The 13,040-nt window shown below is 35.9% G+C and overlaps 2 non-coding genes across 2 annotated transcripts; one reads left to right on the plus strand and one right to left on the minus strand.

Moving 5' to 3' along the window:
- The first annotated feature begins 7,283 nt into the window (after nucleotides 1-7,283).
- Nucleotides 7,284-7,390, plus strand: LOC131169898 (small nucleolar RNA R71). The gene has a single exon (XR_009140844.1). It is a non-coding gene; the product is annotated as a small nucleolar RNA R71 (small nucleolar RNA).
- A 2,958-nt stretch (nucleotides 7,391-10,348) lies between these two features.
- LOC131170120 (small nucleolar RNA R71) lies at nucleotides 10,349-10,455 on the minus strand. The gene has a single exon (XR_009141062.1). It is a non-coding gene; the product is annotated as a small nucleolar RNA R71 (small nucleolar RNA).
- Nucleotides 10,456-13,040: the final 2,585 nt, after the last annotated feature.

Genomic DNA, 13,040 nt, shown 5'->3' on the forward strand with positions numbered 1-13,040 from the left:
GACATAAATGAATTTAAAATACCATGTCGCACCGAATTTTCAGAATAAGGTTGCATCAAGTTTGACTTATCTCACAAGTATTATCTCTGTCTTTTCATCATGATGTTCGCGAGTTTCATTTTTATTGTTATTCTCTTTTACTTTATTTCATATGAGGAGGAAAGTTCAGGTCACTAACATTCTGTAAATACTGTAAGAGGTACAAATAGAAGTGATGATATGGAGATCCCCGATCTGAATAAAAGAAAAATAATCAAAAAAGGTTCGGATGAGTTGTGAGGTCAGAAACCTAGACTAGATCGGATAAGTAAGGTATGAGGTCAGAAACTGGGATTAGCCCAAGCAAGTAAATTATGAGATCAAGAGTCGACGCAAGTTTAGACGATAGGTTATAAGATCGAAAATCAAGGCAAATTCAAATCATTAGACGCGAAATCCAGGGGCGAAGAGTTTGGACGATATATTATGAGATCGGAAATAAAGAAAGTTTGGATAACAAAGAGATCGAGAGATTGTGTGCATAACACTACACTATCCCAGTCTATCAAAAGGGAATTAGGAAAGAGTTCATCTCAAAACCTGCAATATTTCAAATTCACTTTTTCAAAGTAGGAGGATCAGGAGAGATGATACACTTGTATTATATAGATAATTTTAAGTACATTTGTATAATATTTCATAGCATTTAGAATAGTAATCTCATGCATAACCATTAATCTCATTAACTTCTATAGATTCCATTGCCAGGCTCTAAATTCCATGTTTTCTGCATCATTTTCAGGTGTTTGGGTGAAGTCCCAGGGCATAGGAGTACAGAAGGAAACTTAGAAAGGCCAAAGGATTGAGAAATGCTGCTGATACACATTACACGGGTCATGTAAGCAAAGCCACAGACCTGTGTAACCTACTGCCAAAAGAAAGCTAGAGAGCCAAGGAAGAAACAAAAGTACACGGGCCATGTACCACGACCCGTGTAAGCTATGGAGACTCATGTAAGTCTCTGCTAGGTCAGGCTTAAAGAATTTTCTAAGAACAGAAGAACAAGGGTCGTGTAACCAAACTGGTGTAACTAGAGCGGACCCGTGTAAACTCTTGTGCCAATGCAAAACACAATCATTCAGCTCTAGTGAGTTACACAGCCCTGGCCCATGTAGTGACACACGGGCCGTGTATCATGCGGCAGTCAGTTTCCTGATCTGAATTATAGCTCTTGTTTACATACTTCAAATGGACTCCTAATGCTTTTGGGATTTTAAAAACCTAACCCTACAATAGCTATTATAAATAGAAGTAGAAAATGACAACATAAAGAGTTTTTTTAGTTTAAACTTTTTGCAGAGCTTTTTGGAGAGTTTCAGAAGGGTTTTCACTTTTTCATACTTGCATTCTCTGCAGCCATCTTGAAGAGTAGAACATCAGTACATAAGGGAAATCCTCAGCCGAAGTTCCACAAAGATCAAGACTGAAGTCATTCCTCTTCAGTTGTTTTGTTCCATTTCTCTAAGCAGACTCTTTATGTTCTTTTATTTTATTTTCTCTATGTTTGTTAAACTCACCTTGAGTGAGTAATTCCTTTATTCTGGAGTTAGGAGAGTAGCACTTCCACTTGTTATTATGGATAAATATTGAGTTTTATTTATTGGATTTGAGTTTTGTTCTTTGATTCAATTTCTTATTATCTTAATGCATGCTATGTGTTGGTACCCACTTAATATTGATTGTAGATATTAATTGAAAGACTGAAAGGTGAAGATTAATATTAGAAAATTAAGATCTTGAACCTAGGAAATCTGACCTAGAGATAGGCTGATAATTTTTGTGGAGTTTCAAAATTAATCATAGATCTTAAAGGGTTTTAATTAATTTAATCACCACGAAAGTAGGGTTTAAGTTAATTAAAATACACCTTGAGTACCTTAAGAGAGGACTCAGGATATCATAGGATTAATTTCCATCAAAGCAACTATTCTCAATCCGATGAATAGACAAGATTCAAATTCATAGTAAGGTGGCAATGTGAAAATTTAAGTTTGCAATTGCTTTTATAAATAGTTTAATCTAAAATTTACTTTCAACGTCCAAATTAGGTTTAACTCATTCTCCATCTGTATTCGGTAGCCTAAATAATCAAAATTTCTGTGTAGCCTAGTACTTGATAACTAAATTCCTCGTGGGAATGATACTTCACTCACTACTTTATTACTTGTTAGCGATCCGTGCACTTGCGGGGTTGTAAAACTAGCAAACAAGTTTTTGGCACCATTGCCGAGGATTTTTAATTTTAGTAATATTTGGTGATAAGTAATTTAGCTGATTTAGGCATTTTCATTTATTGTTTAATTTTGTTTAAATTGTTTTATTCTCTTATTCTTTCTCAGGTTATTGGTTTGGTACATGACCAGAATAAGACCAGAGGAAGAAGTCTTTGATTTGGATCCAAAGATAGATAGAACCCTAAGAACTACCAAGAGGGAGAGGAAACATGAAAGACAAGATCAAAGAAATCCAGAAATTCCAAATATGGCCAATGATGGGTGTCGAATCCACCAGAAATTAAATTAACTGAAATCACCAAGTATGAAATATTTTCTGCAGTAAGTGGTAAATCCAGGTCGAACCCTAAAGACTGAATTATTAAATTTCGTGCGCTTGTGTAATGGAAAAGAAACAAAGGTTGGGGGGGGGGGGGGGGTTAATTCACAATCCAAAGAAGAAATAAAAAATCAGAAATTAAGAACTAAAATTAAATATGAAACTCTCCAATTAAACAAACTTCAGTCCAAGGTAATTCTCATTCCAATGCATTGATTTGATCATGGACAAAAATACAATTATATCTTATTGAATATTTAACGTAAATTTACCAAATAGCGAGGTAAACCCCTGACTTCCCTATACTCATCAATTCAAGCCCAGCACTCTTATTGACTCTAATTAGTAATTGAGTTGGTATTAAGCAATCCTCATCAAATTAATAACTGATTTAAGGAAAAGAAGTAGTTAAGCTGAACAATAATTTATGAAGCATAAATCATTTAATCCACCATATTGTTTCCTTAGGTCATTATTAAAAACTTAGATCATAATCAATAAAACCTAATTGCTACTCATGTTCAATCTTACACAACAATTACGGATTATAAAGATGAACTAGCAATTGATCAAATCAAACAATTAACTAATAGGCCTTTTTAGCAAATCATTCAACAGATCAAAAACAATTAGATCAGAAAATAATAGATATTCAAAAAGACATAAATTAAATTAAGAACCTGGTCTCACAAATCATACATAAGAACTTGAATCCCTTGAACTGAATTAAAAACTTAGCCACTCATATTTATGGCTTACAGAAAAATAAAGAAGAAATCTAAAAAGATAATGGAGAATGAAAGCCTTCAAATGGAGAACAAAGGTCTGAATTGAGATGCCCTTTGCTACTGCCCAAAGACGTATTTATAGTAAAAAACCTAACCACAAAGATAGGAACCAAACCAAACTAGGAAAGGTTTTGAAATTCAAGATGCAGATTTTCAGCCTGCATTCACATTTCTGGAATTAAGGCAGATTTTCAGCAACTTTCTTTCTGAATCTACCTCTGCCCTCTTCAGGAAAGTTGTAACCCTATTTCTTATCTTTCCAACGGGCACTCATGGACCCAAATCCGAGGTCTACAGCCCAAGTTATGGTCCAAAAACAGGGACTGGTTCAGTCAGACGGTCCAGCCATTATGACGACTTCATTACCATTTTTGACAATTAAAATGGCCTTATCTCTCATCCAGCCCTTCATAGAAGTTGTAGAGGTGGCTCTTAAGGTTCAATTGGGCTTAGCCTTGCTTCATTTGGATGTCTGAAACTCTAGATACAAAATAAATACTGAAACTGATCGTGACCCATCGAGTCTGGACTTTTGCAATAGATCCATGGCTCATTTTGTCAACCTTGGAGACTGATTTGGGCTTTGGTCCCTCTTTATCCTTTGAAGTGCTCTATCTTAGCTTTTCAATGGATTAAACAGCACTCAATTTGGAGACCCACAATAATAGAAACACCAGAAAAATACAACAAAGGTCAAATGCTGAAAATTTCTCTATTTAACACAATTATTCCTCAACTATCTAAAAATATACCTAAATGATAAATATATTTTAACCAACTGAATTAAACATAAAAAAACACACTAAAAATACTAAATGTGATGGGAGTAAAATTAATAAATTATGCACTTATCAAATTCTCCCACACTTATTCTATGCTTGTCTTCAAGCATGACTTAAACTCTCAATCAACTCCACTTAGAAGTTCCTTAACTTCACCCTATCACAACATTCTCTAACAAAAGATTAAAAATTTGAAAGAAAAGGCAAGTAAGGTAATAACTATCATAACAAATTTCATCAACACCATACCAATATATCAAAAATTTTTCAACACAAAACAAAAGGCTTGAAATCAATTAAGCTCACACAATTAAAGTTCCATAAAATTTTAAGTCAATATATACTTAAACACAAGGCTAATTTATTAAGGCACAACAAGTATAGCTCTTTGCAAATCTTAGGGGAGATAGAAATGCCCTTATATATATATATATATATTTGAAATTGGTATTTCTCTCTTGTCACAGTTACTTCTTTTTTTTTTTCAACCATCACCTTCAGAAAAGTACCTTGCTCATATCCTAGCTAGCTTTTGGCCTGAGAATCAACATGGGGTTCATGAAAACCCCTGGTTAGTTTGCTTAACTAAAATAGCGGAGCAATTTTCAAGTTTAACATTTTATTTCCCCCAATTTATGCATCTGTATATTATAAAGTGCCCTGATAGATTAAATAAAATTCTGAAATATGCATGACATTAGTTTAAAGCACACATAACTAATCATTTCACCATTAAATCAAGCCTAAAATGATTTATGTAGAAAAAAATTACTCTATGGTATGGAGAAGAGGGAAAATCTATCATTAAAGTTACTATTACCTTACCTAAAATCTCAAAAATTCAATCTAAAATAGAAAAGTCATTTCAAGGACAAAGCACTTCTCTCCGAGAGTTAATATAGAATCATGAATCAAGCTTATGAGAACAAATTTTATTTTATTTTATTTTATTTTTTTAATTAAAGCAACAAATTTCTCCTCCCCCACACTTAAAACTTACATTGTCCCCAATGTAAAGCCCAAATGCAAAAGAAAAGAAAGAAAAAAAATGCTAGAAAATAAAATAAAATAAGGAAAAGAAAATAAATCTGATTGTGGCTAACAAGCCACCCATGGGTTGCCTCCCAAGAAGCGCTTTTGTTTATCATCGTTAGCTCGACATGGCAAAGCACCTTAATCCACTGAATTCTCCTAAAACCCCTCATAAAATGGCTTGAGTTCATGACCGTTGACCTTGAACACTTTGTTAGTTCCTAAACTTTGAATTTCAACTGCACCATAAGGAAACACATTAGTGACAACAAAGGGTCCAATCTAATGAGAACACAACTTACCAATCATCAGCTTCAATATGAAATTATACAATAAAACTTTTTGCCCAATCACAAATTGCTTCCTTAGTTTATCGTGGAATTCCTTTGTCTTTTCTTTATAGATCCTAGAATTCTCATAAGCCGTAAGGAGAATTTCCTCTAATTCATGCAAATGTGATTTTCTTTCTAACTCATCCTCCATGCTTAACTCAAAAACATCCTGCACAAATGTATCAACAGCATCAATAGGAAAAACAGAATGATTATCAGCAGGATACTTTATGGCATAAAAGATATTAAATTTGACAGTCTCTTCATCAAACTCCATAGTTAAGGTACCCTCATCTACATCAATTTTTGTCTTCGCAGTTTTTAGGAAAGGTCTTCCAAACAAATCAAAGCTGAATTTGATGAGAGAGCACTATCATCCTCCATATTTAGAATGTAAAAATCTGCAGGAAAAATCAATCCTCCAACCTGCACCAACACATCCTCAACTACTCTCAATGGGTAAGCATTAGAACGATCAGCTAATTGAATAATGACACTGATTTCTTTCAAAGGACCCAAATTTAAAGTTTGAAAAGCTAAATTTGATATAACATTAATAGATGCTCATAAATCTGCCATTGCATGTTCAAATTTAGAATCACCTATTCTGCAAGGAATAGAAAACGAACCTAAATCCTTACACTTAGGGGGTAATTTTCGCTGAATTAATGTCGACACATTTTCCCCCACACTGATCTTCTCATTATTCCTCAACTTGCGCTTTGTAGTGCATAATTCCTTAAGAAATTTAGCATACTTGGGAACTTGTTTGATCGCATCAAGTAAAGGTATATTCACCTCCACCTTCCTAAAAGTCTCCAAAATTTCTTTCTCTTGTTTTTTTTTTCTTCATTTTGGCCAACCTGCAGGGGAATGGAGGAAGAATAGAATTATTAACCTTATTCAAGTTAGGTTCAGTATTTACCTTAACTTTATAAACTTTAGACTCTTTTGCTCCTTGCTTTTTCTTTTTCATTGGCTCATGTGGAGTCTGATTATCAACTTCTTTCCCACTTCGCAACAGTATCGCACTCGTATTTTCTCTGGGGTTCATAACTGTTTGTGATGGAAGCTTTCCAGAACCTTGAGCTTCAAGCTTGCTCACAGATGAGGCTAACTGACCAATCTGCCTCTCTATATTTTGAATGCTATTTCTGGTCTCCTGTTGAAACTGTTGGGTATTGTTAGCCAAAGCCTTAATAATTTCATCAAGTGACATACCTTGATTTGAGGGAGGTGGAGGTGGTTGATTCACTTGTGGTCTCTACTGATGGTATCGGTTTTGCATCGGTTCATTCCCATAACTCATATTGGGATGATCTCGCTATCCTGAATTATAAGTATTAGAAAAGGGATCATACCTGTGTTGTGGCTGTCCATAATTTCCTACTGCATTAACATGTTACATTGATTCATCCTCTTGTAACGCAGGACACATGTCAGTGGCATGACCCGAACCTGAACAAATTCCACATAGCTTAACAGTTTGCATTTTTCCTACAACCAATTGCCTCACCAAAGAAGTTAAATCAGAAATCTGTTTCTCAAGGTTAGATGTACTTACCTCATTAACCTTCATTAGTGAGTGATCCATTCTCATTCCCAACTGCTGAGAATTTGCTGCCATGTTAGTAATTAGCCTCCTTGCCTCTTCTGGTGTCTTGTCAACCAAAGCTCCTCCACTAACAGCATCTATCATACTACGTTTCAATGGTAGAAGTCCCTCATAGAAATATTGAATCAAAAGATGTTCACTTATTTGATGATGGGGACAGCTTGCACACAGCTTCTTAAATCGTTCCCAATATTCATACAAGCTCTCTCCATTATACTGTCGGATGCCACAAATTTCTTTTCTTATGTTGGCAGCACGGGAAGCAGGAAAATACTTCTCCAAAAATATCTGCTTCATCCCATTCCATGAGTTGACAGATCCAGAAGGAAGGTAATACAACCAATCCTTAGCTGTGCCCTTTAGTGAGACAGGGAAAGCCCGAAGCTTGATTTGATCCTCTGAAACTCCTTGAGGTTTCATGCTGGAACACACAATATGAAATTCCTTTAGATGCTTATGTGGATCCTCACCTGCAAGACCATGAAATTTAGGTAACAAATGGATTAGTCCAGATTTTAACTCAAAAGCAACATTTAAAGCAAGGTATTGAATACACAAAGGTTATTGGTTTAGATCAGGAGCAGCCAACTCTTTCAAGGTTCTAGCAGCCATGGTTTCGTTTTCGGAATTTGACTCTGACTCCGAATTCAAACTTAGCTCCTTTGGAGATTGGACTTCTTCAGATGTACTCGGAATCTGCCTAGCTTGCTTAGCTAATTTTCTCAAATGTTTAGCTATTTTTTCTATTTCTAGATCAAAGATCAACTCACCAGATTAAGAAATTCTTGTCATAAACAAAAAAAAAATCAAAGTAAAAACAAAAAAATGCCTTAAAACACTAGAAAACAATCAAATTTGGCCTCAAGAGGGTGAGGCCAAAGGATCCTATGGATGGATTGGTCTTGATCAGAGCGTCGTTTACTTCAAAATAGGTATGGGCCGCCCTCCAAATTCAACCAAAATCCTTAATGAACAGTAACACCGTAATTATTATATATTTTTTTTTCTTTTCCAAAAACCTGAAAATAGCAACAACTCAAACAAAATTAATAACAAAATATCTAACACCAAAAACATGAAATCAAATAAACTTCAGTCCCTGGCAACGGCGCTAAAATTCTTGATGCGTGTTGAATCCACCAGAAATTAAATTAACTGAAATCACCAAGTATGAAATATTTTCTGTAGTAAGTGGTGAATCCAGGTCGAATCCTAGAGACTGAATTATTAAACTTCGTGCACTTGTGTAATGGAAAAGAAACAAAGGTTAGAGGGGTTAATTCACAATCCAAAGAAGAAATAAAAAATCAGAAATTAAGAACTAAAATTAAATATGAAACTCTCAAATTAAATAAACTTCAGTCCAAGGTAATTCTCATTCCAATGCATTGATTTGATCATGGACAAAAGAAATACAATTATATCTTATTGAATACTTAATGTAGATTTACCAAATAGCGAGGTAAACCCCTGACTTCCCTATACTCATTAATTCGAGCCCAGCACTCTTATTGACTCTAATTATTAACTGAGTTGGTATTAAGCAATCCTCATCAAATTAATAACTACTTTAAGAAAAAGTAATTAAACTGAACAACAATTTATGAAGCATAAATCATTTAATCCACCCTATTGTTTCCTTAGGTTATTATCGAAAACTTTTTAGGTTATTATCGAAAACTTGGATCATAATCAATAAAACCTAATTGCTACTCATGTCCAATCTTACACAACAATTACAGATTATGAAGATGAACTAGCAATTGATCAAATCAAACAATTAACTAATAGGCCTTTTTAGCAAATCATTCAACAGATCAAAAACAATTGGATCAGAAAATAATACATATTCAAAAACACATAAATTAAATTAAGAACCTGGTCTCACAAATCATACATAAGAACTTGAATCCCTTGAACTGAATTAAAAACTTAGCCACTCATGTTCATGGCTTACAGAAAAATAAAGAAGAAATATAAAAAGAGAATGGAGAATGAAAGCCTTCAAATGAAGAACGAAGGTCTGAATTGGGATGCCCTTTGCTGCTACCCAAAGACGTATTTATAGTCAAAAACCTAAACCACACTAGGAAAGGTTTTGAAATTCAAAATGTAGATTTTTAGCCTGCATTCACGTTTCTGGAATCAAGGCAGATTTTCAGCAACTTTCTTTCCTAATCTGCCTCTGCTCTCTTCAGGAAAGTTGTAGCCCTATTTCTTATCTTTTCAACGGGTACTCATGGACCCAAATCTAAGGTCTACAGCCCATGTTATGGCCCAAAAACTGGGACTGGTTCAGTTAGACAATCCAGCCCATTGTGACGACTTCATTGCCATTTTTGATAATTAAAATGGCCTCATCTCTCGTCCATCCCTTCATAGAAGTTGTAGAGGTGGCTCTTAAGGTTCAATTGGGCTTAGCCTTGCTTCATTTAGACGCCTGAAACTCCAGATACGAAATAAATACTGAAACTGGTCGTGACCCATCGAGTCTGGGCTTTTACAATAGAGCCATAGCTCATTTTGTCATCCTTAGAGACTGATTTGTGCTTTGGTCCCTCTTTATCATTTGAAGTGCTCTATCTTAGCTTTTCAATGGATCAAACAGCACTTAATTTGGAGACCCACAATAATAGAAACACCTGAAAAATATAGCAAAGGTCAAATGCTGAAAATTTCTCCATTTAACACAATTATTCCACAACTATCTAAAAATATGCCTAAATGACAAATATATTTTAACCAACTGAATTAAACATAAAAACACACTAAAAACACAAAATGTGATAGGAGTAAAATTAATAAATTATGCACTTATCAGCCAACAATAACAATAACAGGCCGAGACTCTTGAAGGACTACGGAGCTTCCTCTATACAAGGATTCTAAACTAGTATTACAAGACCCACAGTAGATGCCAACAATTTTGAATTAAAACCAGCATGGCTCCAGATGATCCAACAGACCCAGTTTGGGGGTTCACCAACAGAAGATCCGCACTACCACCTCCAGTACTTTCTTGCCCTTTGTGACACATTCAAGATGAATAGGGTCTCTGATCAAGCCATAAGACTCAGAGCATTTCCATTTTCCCTTCGAGATAGAGTAAGGAAGTGGTTACTTTCTCAGCCAGCTGGAACATTCACTACTTGAGAGGACCTCTCACAAGCTTTTCTAGCAAGATACTTCCCACCTATAAAGACTGCAAAGTTGAGAGTTGAACTCAACACCTTTAGGCAAAGGGAAGGTGAATCACTCTATGATGCATGAGAGAGATATAAGGACCTACAGAGAGAATGCTCACATCATGGCATAGAAGATTGGCTCCTGGTTCAGAACTTCTATAATGGGCTACTGCCCTCTACAAGGAGCACAGTAGATTCAACAGCAGAAGGTAACCTAATGGAGAAAATAGTAGATCAAGCACTTGAACTTCTAGAGAGGGTCGCATATCACAATTACGAGTGGTCAAATGAAAGGGGAAATACAAGGAGAACAGCAGGGATCCTAGAAGTGGATGCCCTAAGCATGATAAATGCTCAATTTGACCAGCTTACAAAGAGGCTTGATAAAATGCAAGCCAATGCTAATGGGATGAACAATCAATATGATGAGAGCTATGGAGGAGGATACATGGGTTCAGAGTATAATAGCTTCAATGAACTCCTCACAGAACAGATAAACTATGTGAATAATGGAGGGAACTTTAACCAGAGATAGCCCCACAATCCATATTCAAACACATACAACCTTGGATAAAGGAACCACCCAAATTTCCCGTGGTCAAATTCACAGAATTAGCCAATGAACAAATAGCAAGGGTACAGACCACCAGCACCCTCTGGATTTCAGAATAGGGGATAAAACCCTACATAACCACTGCCACCCCCTCAGAGCCAACAGCCTGAATCAAGGTCAACAATGGAATCCATGATGGAAAGCTTCCTAGCAGCCTAGCAACAGCAAAATGAAATGATCAAATAGCTAGCTTCCAGAATGGACCAACTTGCCAACCACAACAAGATGTTTGAAAATCAAATTGCTCAGCAAGCAACCTTTTCAAGCAAAACTGCTGATAAGCTGCCTAGTCAACTGGAGATGAACACAAGAGAGCACTGTAAGGTAGTTACATTGAGGAGTGGAAGGATTTTAGAACAGTCAGAGGAAGAACCAACTGAGAGACCTCTGATAAATCTAAAAATCAAACAGAGGAGAAAAAGGAAGAAGCCAAAGAGAAGCAAGAAGAGAAAGCAAGGAAGGGAAAGAAGCTACCAGAACCATATCAGCCTCTTCTGCCCTTTCCTCAGAGATTCCAGAAAGCCAAATTGGATAAGTAGTTTGGAAAGTTCCTAGAAGTTTTGTAGAAACTTTATATAAACATTCCTTTTATAGAAGCACTCTCTCAAATGCCATCTTATGCCAAGTTCCTCAAAGACATTTTATCAAAGAAGAGAAGGCTGGAGGACTATGAGACTGCTACTCTTATAGAGGAATGCAGTGCCATTTTACAGAATAAGCTACCACTAAAACTCAAAGATCCAGGAAGCTTCTCCATACCTTATCTTATCGGTAACATGAATATAGACAAAGCCCTCTGTGATCTAGGTGCAAGTGTGAGTCTGATGCCTTTGTTAATATGTAAGAAGCTTGATGTGGGGGAACTTAAGCCTACAACAATTTCATTATAATTGGCTGATCAATCTGTGAAATACCCTTTGGGCATTCTAGAAAACATCCCTATCAAGGTGGAAAAATTCTTTATCCTAGTTGATTTTGTTGTATTGGAAATGGAGTAGGACATCCAAATCCCTATAATCTTAGGAAGACCTTTTCTAGCAACTGCTGGAGCTATTATAGATGTTAAGAACGGACTGCTAACTCTCAAGGTAGGAGATGAAGAAGTGGAGTTTAACCTTTTCAACGCAATGAAATACAAACTTGAACTTGATGAATGCTTCAAGGTTGATATAATTGATAAGTAAGTTGAAAAAGAATTCATTAAAGCACACCCTGAAGATCCTCTGGAAGCATCCATTGTGCACAGCCTCACGACAGAGAAGGAGAACATAGAGATTGCAGCTTGTGCGCAATCCTTGACAACTACTCCATCCCCACTATTGGCTCAAGTTTTCGCTATAGAAGAGTTAAAGGAGGAACAACCCAAAGGCAAGCTTCAGGAAAACACTAAATAGGTAGAATTGAAACCTCTTCCCTCTACGCTAAAGTACACATTCCTGGACTCAAATTCTGAATATCCTATTATTATCAATGCCAGTCTATCTGAAATAGAAGAGGAAAAATTGCTAAGGGTGCTTAGGACCCATAGCAAGAGCATAGGGTAAAAAATAGAAGACTTGAAAGGGATCATCCTTCCATTTGCATGCATAGGATACCTATGAAAGAAAATAATAAACCCACTATTAAACATCAAAGAAGACTTAACCTAAACATGAAAGAGTATTAAGAAAGGAAATTATGAAACTATTAGATACAAGTATTATATACCCGATCTCTGATAGCAAATGGGTTAGTCCAGTGCATGTAGTGCCTAAGAAAGGTGGGAAAACTGTCATTCAAAATGCGAATGATGAACTAATCCCTACTAGGGTAGTTACTGGTTAGCGCATGTGCATAGATTATAGGAAATTGAATAGTGCCACCGGAAAGGACCATTTTCCTCTTCCTTTCATAGACCAAATGTTGAAAAGATTAGTAAAACATTCCTACTTCTGCTATCTAGATGGGTATTCGGGATTTTTCCAAATTTCTATTCACCCAGAAGACCAAGAAAAAACCACCTTCACATGCCCTTACGGAACATTTGCATATAGAAGAATGCCCTTTGGTCTTTGTAATGCCCCTGCTACTTTCTAAAGATGCATGATGGCTATTTTTTCTG

This window comes from Hevea brasiliensis, chromosome 10, assembly GCF_030052815.1.
Source record: "Hevea brasiliensis isolate MT/VB/25A 57/8 chromosome 10, ASM3005281v1, whole genome shotgun sequence".
NCBI classification, from domain to species: Eukaryota; Viridiplantae; Streptophyta; class Magnoliopsida; order Malpighiales; family Euphorbiaceae; genus Hevea; species Hevea brasiliensis.